Below are 6,344 nucleotides of genomic sequence, written 5' to 3' on the forward strand. Positions count from 1 at the left end.
TTCCGCATATCGCACATGGTAATCAGAGCGATCCTCTCCAAAGCCATCTAGCGATCCAATCTCCAGCCATGTCTTCCTCCGGCGCTTCCCAGACCAACCTCAGCGGCCAAGTCACGGAGAAGCTAACCCGCACCAACTATGTCCTCTGGCGCGCGCAGGTGACGCCGCAGCTCAGGGCCGCGGGAGTCTTCGGCTACGCCGACGGCACAACACCGGAGTCGGCCAAGTTCCTCACCACCAAAGATAAGGATGGAAAGGAAACCTCTGAGCCCAACCCTCTCCATCCTTTATGGGTCCGGGAGGACCAGCAGGTGCTGGGCTATCTCCTCAGCACCCTCACCAAGGAGGTCCTACTGCAGGTGACCACGATCACCACGGTGAGCACACTCTGGTCGACGCTCGCAGGTATGTTCTCCTTGCAGTCTTTGAGCCGTGTCAATAACATACGCACGGCCCTGCTCAGCGCGCAGAAGGGAACCCAATCGGTCGCCACCTTCTTCGCCCATATGCGTGGCCTCGCCGATGAGCTGGCGGCCGCCGGCAAGCCTCTGCAGGACGACGAACTCATCAGCTACATCCTTCACGGCCTCGACATGGAGTACCAGCCCTTGGTCTCCGCCCTCGACGTCCGCACCACCCCGGTATCTCTCGATGAACTCTTCTCTATGTTGAGTAACTTCGATCAACGGGTGGCCATGTACCAAGGGTCGGGCAGCTTCAAATCTTCTGCCAATGCCGCGACCCATGGCCGTGGCGGCTCCTCCTCTAGCTACCGTGGCCCTCCTCGCTCCAAGGGCAGGCCTGGCGGTAGCGGTGGCAGCAACACCAGTGGCTCCAACTCCCGTGGCGGGTGCCCCTCCTCCAACAACACTAGGGGTCGCCGCGGCGGGAACAACAAGTCTCGCCCGGATGCCATGCGTTGCCAGATCTGTGGTAAACTCGGGCACTCGGCTAAAGACTGTTGGTACCGCTTTGAAGAAGATGAGACTTCGTCCAAAGATGAGGAAATGGTTGTTGCCGCTGCTGATGGTGCCTACGGCGTCGACACAAACTGGTACCTCAACAGCGGCGCCACCAACCATCTCACGGGTGAACTTGAGAAAGTAACCCTCCTTGAGAAGTACCCCGGCAAGGACCAAATTCACACCACGAGTGGGGCAGGTATGAGGATCCATCATATTGGTCATTCAGTTATACATACCCCTCATCGTAAAATCCACCTTAGGAAAATTTTGCATGTCCCTAGTGCCAACAAAAATCTCCTTTCTGTTCATCGAATAGCACTTGACAATCATGTCTTCATTGAGTTTCATCCTTTTTTCTTCTTGATTAAGGATCAGGCCACGAGGAAAATTCTATATCGAGGTAGATGTGTTTCAGGGCTCTACCCATTGCTTCCGGAGTTCAGAAGATTTGATAAACAAGCCATGATGCTGTCAAGCTTTCCTCCACACGATGGCACGATCGTCTAGGACATGCTTCTTTTTCCTTAGTAGAACGTTTGCTTAGAAAGAATAAGCTCCCGTTTGTTGGTGAGCGTCATGTTGAAACCATTTGTGATTCCTGCCAAAGAGCAAAAAGTCATCAATTACCGTATCCTATTTGTACTAGTGTTTCTACTCAGCCTTTACAATTAATTTTCTCGGATGTTTGGGGTCCTGCCCCTAGTTTGGTTGGTAGACACACATATTACGTAAGCTTTATTGATGACTATAGCAAATTCTCGTGGATCTATCTTCTCAAGAAACGATCCGAGGTTTTCCAAGTGTTTCAAAACTTTCAAGCACTCGTTGAAAGAAAGTTCAACAGCAAGATCATTGTTGTACAGTCAGACTGCGGGGGGGGGGGGGGGGGGGAATACGAAAAACTAAATTCCTTCTTCCAAACACTTGGTATTTCTCACCATGTGTCTTGTCCACATGCTCACAAGCAAAACGGCTCGGCTGAGCGCAAGCATCGCCACATTGTTGAAGTGGGTCTAGCTCTCCTAGCCGGTGCCTCTATGCCTCTTAAGTTCTGCGATGAAGCTTTTCTCACTGCTGTACACATCATAAACATGCTTCCTAGTCGAGTCATTCACAATGAAACTCCCATAGAAAGACTCCTTCACACCAAACGTGATTACAAGTCTCTTTGAGTTTTTGGTTGCGCCTGTTGGCCTAATATTCGCCCTTCCAACAATCGCAAACTCATGTTCCGCTCGAAACAGTGTGTCTTTCTTGGGTATAGTGCTCAACACAAGGGCGTAAAATGTCTTGATGTGTCTACTGGACGGGTCTATATTTCTCGCGATGTAGTCTTTGATGAGACAAAGTTCCCCTTTGCCGACCTTCACCCCAACGCCGGTGCACTTCTTTGCAAAGAGATTCTCCTTTTACCGTCACATCTAGTCGGGTCCGATCAAGGGGGCAATAACTGTAATGATTCAATATTGACTAACCCTCCTAATACCTTGTGTGAGCCTTGTGATGATGCAGGAGACTATACAGAAAAAACGGGAGTCAAAACAATGTGGAAATACCCAATACAGAGCCATATTTCATGTGCTCCAACCAGGGGAACAAATCCTCCTCGGGATCTGCGTTGCAGATATGTCAGCCGGATCGTCTCCGGGATCTGGGCGGCCAGATGCGCTAGACTGGCCAGGTGGATCTGCACCAGAATCCGCGCCAACGGCCTCGCTAGGCGCGGTCGGACGGGGGCCAGCGCGCGACTTCACCGAGCCAACCACGCGGCGTCCCGCGACTGGGGAGGAGGCCTCTCCCGCTCCGCGCCAATCAAAGGCTGACACGCGGCGTCCTGCGGCTGGGTCCCGGTTCCCGACTCAGCCGATCTACTACAAAAGGCGCGACTTGCGCCGTCCGACAGACGCTGCTCCGACAGGCGCGAGATCCTGCATCGATGGCCCGCTCTTGCCATCATGCACCCATGATGAGCTCCGCGGGGCGGGATCTTCTGTGACCGCTGCGACGCCTGCGTCTTCACCACCCACCGCAGAAGATCCAGCTCGCACAGATCCCGCTGCTGCTGCTATTTCATGATCTGCTGCGGGATCGTCTGTGGCACAAACTGCTGCTGCATCATCTCCACGTCGTACACGTTTGCAAAAAGGAGTAATACAGCCTATTGATTATAAACATGTGACAAAATATGGCATGGTGTGTTCTACAGGTGAGCTAGGTGAGCCGCACATGTTTGAAGCAGCACTAAAAGATGAAAAGTGGAAGAAGGCTATGAATGAAGAATTTATAGCACTGCAGAAAAATAAAACGTGGCATTTGGTTCCTCCAAGACAAGGTAAAAATCTTATTGACTGCAAGTGGGTATTCATAATTAAGAGAAAATCTGATGGAACAATTGATCGTTACAAAGCTAGACTCGTTGCAAAGGGCTTTAAACAACGATATGGCATAGACTATGAGGACATGTTTAGTCCTGTTGTGAAAGCTGCCACTATTCGTCTTGTTTTGTCCATTGCTGTTTCCAGGGGCTGGAGTCTGAGACAGCTAGACGTGCAGAACGCATTCCTCCATGGTGTTCTGGAAGAGGAAGTGTACATGAAGCAACCTCCTGGGTTTGTGAACAAAAATAAACCTTCTTATGTGTGCAAACTTGACAAGTCACTGTATGGGTTGAAACAAGCTCCAAGGGCATGGTACTCACGCCTCAGTCACAAAATGCAAACACTTGGCTTTGCTCCTTCTAAGTCTGACACCTCACTGTTTATTTACAACAAGTACAATACATACATATTTGTACTCATATACGTTGATGATATTATTGTCACGAGTTCATCAGATGAGGCCATTCACTACTAGGAAAAGGCCTACTAATGGCGCACCGTTTTTTCCTACTAATGGCGCACTACCGGTGCGCCATTACTATCACGCCACTAGTATTTTTTACTAATGGCGCACCACTGGTGCGCCATTAGTATCTGGTATACTAATGACGCACCATGCAGTGCGCCATTAGTTTTTCCCACAGTGCGCCACTAGTGTCTACTATACTAATGGCACACCACATGGTAGTGCGCCATTAGTAACAATTTTTTTTAATTTTTTTTCTTAATCTCAGGTCACTATTTCACATATGAGATATCCAACACATATATATACAACAAGCATCCATATAACAATCATAGCCAACACACAAGTTCCATCATATATACATACATAGCCAACACATAGTTCCATCGTTACATATTACAAAAGTTTCACATTGTTCATCCAACACCGTTTTCCATCAATTCACAAAAGTTTCACATTGATACAAAATAAAAACACAAATGGAAAAGAAGCACTCCATCCATGCAATCTTCCGTGAATTAAATCAAATCTGCAAAATGATAAACAAGAAGTTAGAAGAAGAAGAAGAAGAAAAAAAGACTAGAAGAATACTAGAAGAAGAAGAAGAACACTAGAAGAAGAATAAGAAGAATTTTGGAAAAGAAGAAGAATAAGAAGAAGACTATAAGCTTATTATGTAAACTTGATCATTTTGTGCTAACATAAGTTATTTTGGAGCTAACCTATAGGAAACTAAGCATATAAGCTCTAAGTTAGTATATTAGAGCCAACTTAGGTAAAATGAAGCTAACCTATGTCATTTTGGAAAAGAAGAAGAATAAGAAAAAGACTATAAGCTTATTATGTAAACTTGATCATTTTGTGCTAACATAAGTTATTTTGGAGCTAACCTATAGGAAACTAAGCATATAAGCTCTAAGTTAGCATATTAGAGCTAACTTAGGTAAAATGAAGCTAACCTATAGGAAACTAAGCATATTAGAGATAACATAGGTAACTAAGTATATATATATATCATTTTGGAGATCTAACATACCTGACAAAGTTCAGTTCTCATGCATTGTTCTTCTCCTTCTCCTTCCTCAGCCTGATGCGCCAAGAGCGGCGAGGCGGTGGAGGCAGTGGAGGCAGTGGGATGTAGCCTTCTACCACAATTGGCGTGGTCATGTCGCCCAGCTGTGGGATCACCGGCGCCACCACCGGTGCGTGGTCATTGTCAGGCACCACCACCATCACGAGGCCACCTTCAGGCAGGACGGGCACGACCATCGCTAGGTCATCCTCAGCCACCTCCATCTCTTGCCCATGGTCAGCCACCACCATCTCTTGCCCTTGGTCAGCCACCACCATCTCTTGCCCTTGGTCAGCCACCACCAGCGCTAGGTCATCCTCAGCCTGATGCCCATCGTCATCCTGCAGCTCCTCATCCCCACTCTGCTCCTCTTCTCCCGCACTCCAGTACGGATCATCCTTCTTGTTGTCTATGCTGCTGCCAGAATCGCTGCTGCTTTCGCTAAAGCCAGAATCGGTGTTGCTTTTGCTACAGCCATAGTCGCTGCTGCTTTGGCTGTAGCCAGTGTCGCTGCTGCTGCTCCCATTACCTGTCCAAATGCAACAATGACCGTTAACAATCGATATGAGACAAAGCCAAATGTAGAGGAATAAGAAGAGGCAGAACGTACCGGCATCATCATCGTCAGCGTAGCGCATGCGACACATAGTCGCGTTGAACACCTTCACGATGAGCATGGTGGCATCGTCGTCATACCTGAAGAGAAGGAAGTACCCCAGCCGCAGGTCGTAGGCACGGTAGAACTTCTCCCACCCACGAGACAAGTACATGTGGCCCTCCTTGATCAACAACTCCACATCCCACTGCCTGCGAAACCCGCTGCCGGCCTATCGCAGCTTCACATTATTTGGCGGATCTTCACCCAGCATGTTCATAAAACTGTCAGGCAGCCTCTACAGTTTGGGACAATGAGTGATGTAGCAAACAATAGATATCATAATGATATGGGTGAAGGGGAGATCTCTCGTTTTATATACCTGCGTCATGGATGATAATGAAGTCCCAAGTATGATACTAAAGAACTCGGAAGCATCCAACTCGTACTGCGGTGTCGCAGAGCGGTGGTGGCTGCTTCCCCCCGTCTCTGATAAGCAGCAGAAGAGACCAATTAGTACCCTTACAACAGATCATAAAACATGCATGATAACAGGCTATACTGAAAGTCCAATTATACTGGACTATAAATTAGGGTAACAATGACACAGAAGATGGGAGCACCTAGTACACATTAGCAAAACAAAAAGGTACCACGCTTAAAAGGAAAGACCACTTGGCTCTATTGCCACCTATGGTTTAATGCAGCAAGAATAAAGGGGCAGTTGATCCTACTTAACTAAGTACTAAGATACCCCGGTCCATGCATTAGCCTCAAGTACCCCATATATCCTATTTTTAGCAAAGTCATGCTAAAATTCACAGAAAATTTCAGCACGAGCTTTGCTGAAAATAGGACATATGGAGTA

Source organism: Triticum aestivum, chromosome 3B (assembly GCF_018294505.1).
Source record: "Triticum aestivum cultivar Chinese Spring chromosome 3B, IWGSC CS RefSeq v2.1, whole genome shotgun sequence".
Lineage (NCBI taxonomy): Eukaryota > Viridiplantae > Streptophyta > Magnoliopsida > Poales > Poaceae > Triticum > Triticum aestivum.